Source organism: Struthio camelus, chromosome 3, assembly GCF_040807025.1.
Source record: "Struthio camelus isolate bStrCam1 chromosome 3, bStrCam1.hap1, whole genome shotgun sequence".
Lineage (NCBI taxonomy): Eukaryota > Metazoa > Chordata > Aves > Struthioniformes > Struthionidae > Struthio > Struthio camelus.
The window spans coordinates 24,296,360-24,307,473 of record NC_090944.1 but is presented as its reverse complement, the minus strand read 5'-3'; the positions used below and the strand labels follow the sequence as shown (position 1 = coordinate 24,307,473).

The 11,114-nt window shown below is 47.1% G+C and overlaps 1 protein-coding gene across 5 annotated transcripts in view; it reads left to right on the top strand.

Moving 5' to 3' along the window:
• Positions 1-280: 280 nt before the first annotated feature.
• Positions 281-11,114, top strand: part of HPCAL1 (hippocalcin like 1) — a 72,903-nt gene continuing 62,069 nt past the window's right edge. Inside the window, exon 1 of one of the 5 annotated variants that reach the window (XM_068937191.1) lies at positions 281-652. The gene's annotated coding sequence lies outside the window, so the exon portion shown is untranslated. The remainder of the gene's footprint in view (positions 653-11,114) is intronic. The other 4 variants (XM_068937187.1, XM_068937190.1, XM_068937193.1 and 1 more) reach the window with 4 other exon arrangements.

Genomic DNA, 11,114 nt, shown 5'->3' with positions numbered 1-11,114 from the left:
AAAAAAAAAAAAAAAAGAAATATTACATATATATGTGTATATATATAAAAATAAATAAATAAAAACTTTTTTCCCCACCCCGCCTGCCAAAGCCAGTATCACCGCGGCGGAGACCCGCTCGGCCGGGCCGAGAGCCGCGGAGCCGCGCGGGCTGCTCCGCACTTCCTGCCCGGCGGGGGCGGCGGCGGCGGCCGCCGGGGCGGGGGGGGGCGGGCAGGGCGATACCAAGTGCCCGGCTCCGCGGGAGCGGCCCGTGGCGCCGCCCGGCCCCGCCGCGGGCGGGACCCGCCGCCGCCTCCGCCCGGCCCCCGCGCGGGGCTCGGCGCTGCGCACGCCGCGGGGCAGCGGCGGCGGCGCGCTGCGCGCTCCGCCCTCCCCGGCGCACGCTGCCCAGCCGGGGAAGTTGAGCTCCGTCTCTCGCTGTGCTCCGGTCCCTCGGCGACGGCGTCTTCCTCCCCCTCCCTCCAATGCGCCTCCAGCTCATTTCCTCTTTTCCTCCCCGCTCGCCGCGGCTCCGCTCGCCCGCGGCTCGCCTGAGCGCCGCGGCGGAGTTGTAGCTCCCAGGAAGCCGCCGCGCAGCCAGCCACTGCGCCCCCGCGCAGCGCCGCGCAGCACCAGCGAGGCCGCCGCGGGAGCCCGCTCCGCCAGCCGGGTAAGGGGCTCGGGGCTGCCCCGCAGCCCGCTCCCCGCCTCGGCAGCCGCCCGCCGCCCTGCGCCGCCCGTCGCGGAGGGGCGCGGAGGGGGCAAACTTGGGCGGCTGCGGCGAGGGGCGCCGCGCTTCCTTCTGCCCCCCGCCGCGGGCACCTGCCGGCAGGAGCTGCCGGAGAAAGGGGGCTTTGGGGCTTTTGGAGGGGAGTGGGAAGACCCCGCTGGATTGCAGGCGCGGGGGCTGCGCGCCTCTCCTGCCGCCCCCGGCGCGGGCGCGCAGCGGGGCGCGGCGCGGAGCCCCCTGCGCCGTCGGGGGGCGCGGAGCGGGGCCCCGGCCCTGCGCAGCCGCCTGCCGCGCCCCGAGCCATGGGAGACGGCAGCGTTTTCCCCTGCCCGGGTATTCGGGTGGGGGAGCATCTATATATATCTGTGTGTATATATACATATATGTGTATGTATACATATGTATGTGTGTGTGTGTGTATGGGTGTATACACACACACACTCTGTGTATGTTTAGCGTGTGAGTCTCGTCTGATGATACGGGCTTAGCGGCTCTGCTTTATGGTGGTTAATCGTTTACCCGGCAAAGTTCCCGCCGCATGAATATTGCAGGGTGTTTTGAGTCAGCTCCTTGAAATCCGGACTTCCTACTTGCCACCTTCTGAAATGGCCTTTAAAAAACGCTGCTCCTTGCCTCTGGTGACTTGGGGCGGGGGGGAGTTGCTGCCGCCTTCCCTGGGAAACGGCTGTGGCCAGGCCACCCTGGACCGCTGGAGTGCGGGGGGCACCTCGCTTCCCGGGTCCATGGCCAGGGAGGCACCTGCTGGCCTGGGTTTGCAGCCAGCGGCTTGGGAACCTGCTGAAGTGGCGAGCTCCAACACAGGGTGAGTGCTGTAATACCCAGGATCGCAAAAAATAGTGAATAAAACAGGGCTAGTGTGTTTACAACTCTGTTTCCATGCAGATAAGTTTCTGCTCAGTTTGGGAGAAGGTCGCGTAATGCATCATCTGAAATGAGAGGTTTGTTGAGGAAAACAGCTGGGCGTTCAGCAAGTCTGTCTCTTACTTGCAGCAAGATAATTTGTAACTTTATGACAAAACCCTGATTTTTTTTCCCAGGAATACTACAGGCAAGCACCAGAGCTGAGTATTATATTGTAGTCCCATTCATGAATGCGTATCTGGTGGAGAGACTGAGTTTCCTCCATAGGGAAAAGAATGGAGGAATGAATTATTTCCTCTGCAAAGTATTCTGCAGCTTTCTGAATAGGAGCCGTTTTTCATGGCTTCAGGTTCAAAGGCTCTTCTTGCCTAACATGAAACGCCAGCAAAGACCACAAGAGCGTTTTGGCAGACCGTTAGCATAGTAAAACTGTCCTTCACGGGCTCTTGTCAGCATCACCGGGGCGCTTCCTGCCATGGTGGGGAGCAGAGCCGGGGGACGAGGTGATGGGGGGCGGCTCGGCGGGCCCGGCCCTGCTTAGACAGCTGCAGCAGTGCCTGGTCCTGCACAGGATCGCCCCATGCACCCGGCCTTTCGCTTGCTCTTGGCTTGCATCAGGTGCCCTTATGTTGATGCAAAAGGCTCTTACAACAACTGCGTGTGTTTAGTTTCCTCTAGAGTGGTGGGACACTGGAGAAAAGGCAGATAATCTGCCCGCATCTTCACTTACATTAGATGGAGCAATACTGACCAGCAGGGCACAGGCTGCTTCTTTGTACCACCTATTTCTTGCGTTCTTTGTTTCTCACCTTAAATTTAGGATTTATCTGTGCTTAGAAGTTGGAGGGTAGAAAACTATGGAAGAAAACTGCACGTCGCTATAGAATGGATGTCGCAATGCTGGCAGAAACTGTTGTAGAGTCAGCTATACTGGCGAAAAAAGTGTTTTTTGTTGGCATAGCTTAGTCTGTTCAGGGAATGAATTGAAGAAGTGGTGAGAGGAGTTCTGCCAGCTGCAATCGGTGGGATTTGCTGCTGCAGCTGGATGGCTGTACTGACAGTAACTTTTAAGTGTAGACAAACTTTCAAAATTAGCGTATAGTTGTTTAGATGCCGGCATTATTTTTTTGCTCAGTCTGTGCTGCAACCTGGCATGCTAGTGTCTCCTTCTGCCACTGGAGTTCACAGGCATTGCAGTGACATGTCTCCTGCTAAACATGGCTCAGTTGCTGTGAGCTAATGAGGGAGATTACTTGTAGCCTAAGCAACATTAAACTTGGATTATGACTCTGCAAAAAAAAAAAAAAAAAAAAAAAGGCATGTGATCTCTGATTAGAAATGATTGCAATTAAAAATACTTATGCATCATGGTGTATTATTTTTTCAAACAGGACAGTCTTCTTTTGAGTGTTGATTACTTTGACTTGAGTGAGACCACAATGCTGATAGACAAAGTGGGCTATTTTGATTAAAATTCTGTACTGTAGATGTTTTCTTGCTGGTAGTGGCATGAGTGTGATGACTTTAAGGAATGAGGTTGTGTTCTCTGTTTGTGCAAAATGCATTGATGCTTGTGGGAAGAGAATCTTGCTTTTGCAAAGAGCTACTGATCTTTCTTTCAAGCATGACTTCTGGGTCAGATTCAATAACAAATACAATATGTTTTCCAGTGAACGGAAGAAAAACATTTTTTTTCAGTGTGCTTTTCCTCTTATTCCTTGTGTGTTCCACATAATGTTTGTATATGGGATCAGTTTCTTTTGCTCGTTGTCTGTATTAGAAAATAATTTTGGTGCCCGACTTCAATATCTACATAGCGCTTAACTCCTACTGAAGTTAATTTCTGAGGCAAGAGGTGATTTTTCTTCAGCCTATGTTGACTATATTACTGTCTCGTGTGGGAACCTATACCATGGATTGTGGAAGGATTTGCTCTTGCAAAATTATTAGATTTTAACTTTAAAGAGCAGAAAATGTCTGAAAATCAGTGCCTGAAATTTCAGTTTTCCAGTAATCCTCTACCACCCTGAGATAATAACAAATGCAAACAATTATTGTCACTTTATCAGCCTTTTGCTGAATAAAAGCTTTCATGGGTCAGTAATGTTTTGCTAACCTGCTAATTAACCCATTGATTTCTGCATTGCTTGCCTCTTGCAGATAAATATCTTCTGCCTATTGTCACGGTCCAATAGCAAAGTAATTGTGAATCCTTAAACAAAACAATGGGGTCAAATGATGAAGGAACTCCTTACTCTATGCTGCTTCTAACAGGAGAGTTCTCTCTCCAACTGAATCTTGAAATCCTGTTACCTCTCTGAAAGTTCAATGTCTTTTTTTTTTTTTTTTTTTGCTTAATGACTGGGAGACCTGTGGGATCAACTGCATGCTGAATTATGCATTCTGCAGTGATTGATGGTCTGTGCTGGAATTAGGAGGCATGAGTTTGGAGGGCAAATCATCCATCTCATGATCTAAGAAATACTGTCGTTCTTCTGGATTGCACTGCATGAAATATGCCATTATTATTAGGAAATGCTGCTTGTAATTTAAAAACAGCATAGTGGGTTTATGGGCACTTTTGGCTAACCAGTGTGGAAGAGATCTCAAATGGTACTTCATGACTATTCCAAGTGTTTCTTGTCCTGTATGTGTGTGTTTTTTTTTTAAGTCAAAGAAAGAACCACATTGTTTAATGAATTCTGCCTGGTGATTTATGTTAGTTGAGATACTGCTTCTGCACTGGCGATGTTCTGTGCAAAAGATGCCTGCTGCAAACCAGTCAGCTTTTCTCTTTTCTTGCATGCCACATTTTTTCCGATGATTGAACTACCTGCGTGAGGCAAGGCAATCCACTTGAAATGTGGCTGGGGAAAAAAAACAGCAACAAAACTTATTATACGTAGCTATAGTTACACACAGCTAACGCACCACCAGCTTCTGAGAGCTTCTGCCAACTTTGGGGGTGATTTCTACGGTTGTGCTTTTAGAAGGCTCTCCTTTCTGTAGATGGGAGACGAGGCTGACTAAGTGGGAAGTGGTGCAGCCAGATAAATCTGTGTTAAACAACCGGGAGAAAAGAATGCTTGCTAGTATTTCGGTAGCTACAACCTTACCCTCTTCAGAGAGGTGTTGTAAGCTGACGGTCTCCCTTTAAATCTCCAGTTGCCTTAGGAAACACTTGAAGTGGGTGACAGGGACATCTGGAGACTTTGAGGATGGGAGGCTGAATATCAAAACCCTGATTTGAACCTGCAGAGATGCCCGGTGACAAGTAGGCCTCCTGAGGTCCTGGCATATTTACCAGGACCAACAGGTAAACTTGGGCAGCTTGCTTAGGAGTTAAGAGTGTGTTCTTGTTTTGGACAGTGGGTTTATTGTAATGAATTAATCAGCATACCAGACGGCATGGCGAAGGTGGTCTGGCATGGCGAAGGTGTTTGGTTTTGATTCCCTGACCACACAGCGAGCCAGCAGCAGGCCCCTGCTTTCCACAAGTGGAAGTACAGGAAGCGTTTCACCGTGAATGCTGTGGGCAGAGGAGTTGGTGTGCAAATGCCAAACTCCTGTAACTTCTTGAAAATGCACGCATGGCTGTTGACTATGATTGATGGCGTAGCTCGGGCATGGGATAAGGAAATACATCTTGCTGATGCTTGAAAGTTGGCACGTGGCTGCTGCAAAGTCATTTTAGCATAGGCAGAGGTGGCGGCAGTGGGAGGCGGGAGGAAAAAAATGCCTCCGGGAGCTGTGGCGCGTGGGTGTCGTGCGAGGCTGGCTTTCCGCGTGTTTGATTTACCTCTACTCCGCACAGGCTCATGTGTCGGTACAGAACGGATGCTTTTCGCCACTCTGAGGGAGCAGGAATTTTTCTTTCTTTTTTTTTTTTTTTTTTTATTAAATTAAGGGCATTGTGAACAGGATTCACTCTTCTGGGCAGTTCTCCTGTTGCGCAAAGGGAGAGAAGTTGCTGCTTTGGGTTCTACCGCAAATAATGTCAAAGCGAGTTAGTGGTTGTGGGGCCTCATTTGCTTTTTCTCCTTACTGGAGCTGTTTTAGTAGGTGAATGGTGTTTCTCAAAAGGTATCGCTTGGTGTTTCTTAGAACAAAAGTTTTCCAGGGACAGTGGAACCAACTTGCCCTTTAAAGGATGGGGAACAATTTGGGGTTGATTGATGAGAACTGCATGTGTGAGGGGATTAGATGGGAGGACACTATGTGTACATAACCATTAGCTCCAAGCTTAATTATTAAATGTGTGCTCAAAAGAATACAGGGGAAAAAGCAAGCATACTTTGCTGCGCTTTGGAAAGGGCCTAGAAGCAACATCTGTTAAATACATTAGAAGACACTGGAAAACCCTTCATCCTCTTCACCAGAGGTGAGAGGAACTCAGCAGCTTAAAGCTTTGGCTTAGGAACGTACAACTGGAGGGAGCTTCCTGGCCAGTGAGTATTGCAGGCAATTGGATTTTGTAATCTTCCTTGCAAACTGGTCAAAGCACCATCCCAGATCAGGCTGGGGGTTTTTGCTCCCACTGTTGCTGTTGGCAGTGTGATCAACATCCTTGCTTTTGTGACTGTTAGAAATATTCCAGTTTCCAATTCGAGTTTGTTTTTAAATGGCTAATATCCCTGGGTTTTTATGTCCCCGCTGTCTTTCCTCTCACTGGTCTTTGCCCTATTAATGTTCTGAAAAAGACAAAGCCCCGGTTTCTGTAAAGGCGATGGAAGAAGAAGGCAGAGTCAGTGCAAAAGGCACTCAGTTATTAGACACTACTTCAGTTTTTATTGGGCTGAATTTATTGCGCTTGAGGTAATGCATGCCAGTTTTGCCTCAGAGGGATTCTGGGGGGCTTTCCAGAAAACTGATATTCTTTTGTGTAAAAGATTATTTTGCTTAAGTGTTTCTTTTGATTAAAAAAAGGTGTTTGAAGCGCTTATACTTTACAGACACCTTTTTGTGACCGGTTTCTGAAAGCCAGAACCGTTTAAATGAAAATGAGTAGGTGCCTGTTTCAAGCCTCTCTTACCTTCGTGCAGTAAAGCTTTGAGGCTGATGTCCAGTAGCGAACCACAGCGAGGAGGGGTGACAGGCCAAGCCTGTCACTGGTGGGACTGAAAATGCCATGGCAAATGTAGGGAACCTAGTTCCCCTGGGCTTAGGTTTAAATGTGGAATAAGCCACTGAAATCAGTTGAGGAGTTATGGAAGACCTTTTAATTTAAGTTGTCTCTGTTGCTGCTACTTCCTTGGCAGTGGAGCTTGTGGAAGTTTGCTGAGTGACTTCGGTAATGGCTGTGGACTCTTTTCAGTTGTTGTGGAAGGAATTTGGTCACTTCACGCATGTCTGTGCTCCCCTGAGAAATACAGCGCAAGCTCGAAGAACGCTGCGTTCTTCCAGGCCAGACTCATTTCAGAAGCAGCAGTTCTGCCTAAGCGAGTAAAGAGCGCTTTTGTGATTGTCAGAAGATGTATCAGAAGATTTTTTTTTTTAATGGAAATTGGATTTCATTCCAGCTGAGGGTAATTGGAGTTGTGGTAACGGTCTGAGAGCAAATGAGAACAAGCTTTTTAGACTCCAGTCACAACTGCTCATGTCATACTTCTTAAAACGACATTCTTTCCTAAATCTGGCCCGAAAGCTCTGTTACTGAGAGCTGTATTTTTTTTCAGGCTATACAAAGTGGGGGAAGGCCATTCTTGATTTTAAATTCATCCTCTAGTCTTCCCCTCCAGTCTCCCTGAGCATGTCCTGGACCTGCAAACTGAATTGCACAACTAGCTCTTGTGAAGCCCTCTTGACCTCAGTGGGACTTTGCAAAAGAGCAAAGGGTGCGTTTTTATTCCGTTCAGATTGAAAACAGCAGTAGAGGGACTCTGCAAAGTAATCTTTCGTTGCAGAGCGCTTCGTCTGTTATAGAGAGTGGATTGTGTGATTCAGATGATTTTTCGGAGCCCAGCCAGGAGGAGAAGAAAAGTCTTTGCTGAAGAAAATTGCCCATCACTCAAGCCTGCCAAGTTACTACTGGATTCTCAAGAACAGGGAACTGAAGAGATCGCTGTGCCAGTCACAGGAGGGTGTCTCTCTTCTGACAAAATGGTATGCCGTACACAGGTTTTGCTGGATCTGAGTTTCTCAGCAGCACTGACTGATTTCTCCTCTCTCAGATCTCCTGGCGTTTGCCTGTCTCTCTCATCGCTTCCGATACGTGTTGTTAGCAAGCTGTCAGCAAGGTGCATTCTGCAACTTTCCACAAGTCCTGTGCCTTAAATGAGGCAAGCTGATGTGAACTGATAGTACCAGAAACAAGTGAATGTGCCGAATGCTGATTTTCATGAGTGTAACTCAAGAGGAATAATTTCAAGAGATTGCCTTGGAAGCGACCATGTCCTTGCTTGCCATTTCTACAACTCTGGCCTGTTGCAGGACATATTCAAGCATCTTCTTCCTTGTCACGTGGCTTAGCCATCACCTTTCTGAGACTGGGCGTTTCACAGCCAGACATGAGGTCGGTCGGTGTTGGGAGACTGAGTTGGCTGCTTCTTGCGGCCAGGCTTTGTTTGCAGTCGGTTGGTGCCCTTGGCTGGCACTGGGGTCGTATATGCCTCATGAAAGGCCCGTCTGGCTTCTGACGCTTGGTGGGGAGGCACGTTTCTAACAGAAGTGCTCTATATTGCTTGCTCAAGGAAAGTTTCATGAAATTGAAAAAAATATTTTTGGGGAAACTTAATATTCTTTTTTTCCTGCAGATCAAGCTGTACCCATATGAAAGGCTAGGCTAACTATTTAATATTAATACTAACTATTTAATATTAATCGCTACTCAGGAGCTTAAAACAAATATGCATCCTGGTATAATAGTCCTAGGTATAATAGTATGAAAAGGCAAACCAGTCGTGGCTTTTAAATATTACAAGCAGTATAACATTACACCTCTCAGTTTGCTTGTGTATGTGCTTTGCTGTCAGCAGCCAGGCTGCCCCAGTGCAGGATTTGTGGGGCTAAGTTACAGTTTTCTACCGCTTTCCACCCTTCCTCCTCCACCAGCTGGAGGAGCTGGTTTTTGTAGCTGGTAGAGGAGGAGCAAGCACGTCTGCTGCCATCGCTGTTGGTCAGAGGCTGGTGGCTGAGCAAGCTGATCCTCGCATCGCCTCTTCCCCTGCAGTTCCCACCCGCCTCGCGTCCTGGCTGCCAGCCCCTCGGTGTATGCCCAGGCTCCCCGAGCCAAGCCATGGAGTCAGCTAAGCAGGCTCCTACTTTGTGTTATTAGGCTTGGTTTAAAGCGGAGCTCGGTGGCAATGTTTTTTGATATGTCAGTCGTTCCTGGAGGCTGATATTGTGCAGTCTGCAAAGCAGTGATGGAAGTGTGTAGGAAGTTGCCCTCAGAGTTGCTTTTCCAGCTCTCTGGAGGGTCAGCGAGACCCCAGTGCATCTGTTTGGTTTTATTTTCAAGGGATTTTTTTCCCTGCCTGAAATTATAGAGGTAAGAACATACACTTCTTTGAATGAATGATCTATCCTAGAGCTGTAGTTTGTCCTGTGATTAACCTAGTTGCAAATTCTTTCCAGCTGCACATAACTAGAGAGTGCAGAGAATCTGCTTTTTATGTAGTGTAAAAGGGCTTGAATATTCAGACAGGGTTAAGGTTATATGAGGCACCTTATCTCTGCTGCAGTTTATGACTATAATTTAGTTTATGAGCAAATTCAAGTTTCTTTCAGTTCTTGGAAGTCTTTTGTACTCTTCAGGCTACTGCTCCGTTATATCCCTCCACCTAATATCTTAGCTGATAGAAATTTGCAACCCCTTTTAATAAAAGGCAGTGGACACTGTTGTCCCCCATGCAGCTACTTAGCAGCTCTTATTTTAGCAGATACCCCCCCCCCCCTTCCCATGACCTTCATTATTCACTCCATTCCTCCCAAAGTTTTATCATATAACTTCAATGCAATGTTTAGTTTAGAGCATCCTGTGAATCAGGGAAACGCAACTGAAAAAGGGAAGAGAGAGATAAACTTCCTGAGCAATGAATGCATAATGACACGGTTTTGTTAATCGGATTGGGAAAAAGTTTGCAAGGGGAAATGAAGTAAATAACTGGCACGGTTCAATCCCTAACTGCCTATATTCTTTTAATTGCAGGCTAATCGTTTGCGTCCGGGTCCGACGAGGCAGTATGCGGCGGCATTTGTCAACTGCCTATTTAAGAAAAAACAAAACACAAAAAACTGCAAATCAGTAAGGGAAAAACGTTTAAGTAAAAATAATTCATCTTGTTCTGACACTTTAAATTAGATTTAATAGAATGTAATGTGTTTAGTCATAGTAGAGTATTGGAATTGCCATGCCTTCCTGTCTGCCTGTGATAAACTCGCAGGTTCCAGAGGAGTTTTGTGCAGTATATGATCTTATGCAGCGTACTTTTGGAATCGGTTACATGATAACATCAAGTTGATCGAACTTGGCTTCTCATTTTAGCGCTGCTGCTGTCCTGAAAAAGCCCTCGTCGCCAAAATTTGCTTAACCTTGAATTTGTAAGGACTCTTTATGCCATTGTGATTTCCTTTTAGCTATTTTTGTGGAACCTAAGTCTGGGATGTGTTTAACGCGCCAAATAGTTTTGCTTATGTGAATCTGGGCTAAGAATTGCAAGTGTTGATTATTTGTTGAATTGGACAGAAGAGATATGTGCGCAGCTTCCTCACCGCTCTGCCGGGGCCAAACGTTATCGACCAACTCGTGAGAAAGTCTGTTAGTAGACTTTAGGAGTCTGTTAGTAGTAAGTATTCAAGCCAAAGGTGTCACGTAACATGAAAATGCAGTCTTCAGCTTTTGGTCGAAGTGAGCAAAACTCCTCTGAAGCCAGTGGAATTGCCTCTGTCTCCACCGAGGTTAACCTATCCTGGTATCGCCTGTGATTTATGTCATTATAGGCCTTGTTGGCTTGCAGGTTTTTCTTCCTTTGCACGAGTTTCTTTCTGTTTCTATTAGTTTCCCCGTTGTTCTCCTGAGTCTGGCACGGATAACTGTGTCATGACAGCATCAGTCAGAGATAAGTTTCTCGTACTGCACACTTCAGGCCATTCTTCAGTCAGTGGTTTAACCACTGCATTATGGCTGTATTCAATGAAAAAGCCTTCAGGGATGCTGAGAGTGTGTGGGTTTTTGGAGCTGGAACAACAGTTACTGACTCTGGACCTAATCTTCTACCAATTTAAGGCCAAGCTAAATTGTGTTTTCTGTGCTGAGAAGAGAGAGCTCCTGCATACAGCAAACACATAATGGACTGTGGCAGTGTCGCTTGGAGTATTTCTTTAAAATTCCCCAGTAAAAATTAAGGGGGTAGCCTGAATCATCATTAAGGATTTCTCTGACTACTGTGATCCCAACTCTGATGTTTCAGAGCTAAAGCGTGACGTTTCTGCTTGTGTAGGAGAGCAAACACTGAATCTAGTCTTCCTATCAGAGATGCAACATGCTTACTTCCATAGGGAAGGAGAGTTTATATTTAAGCAC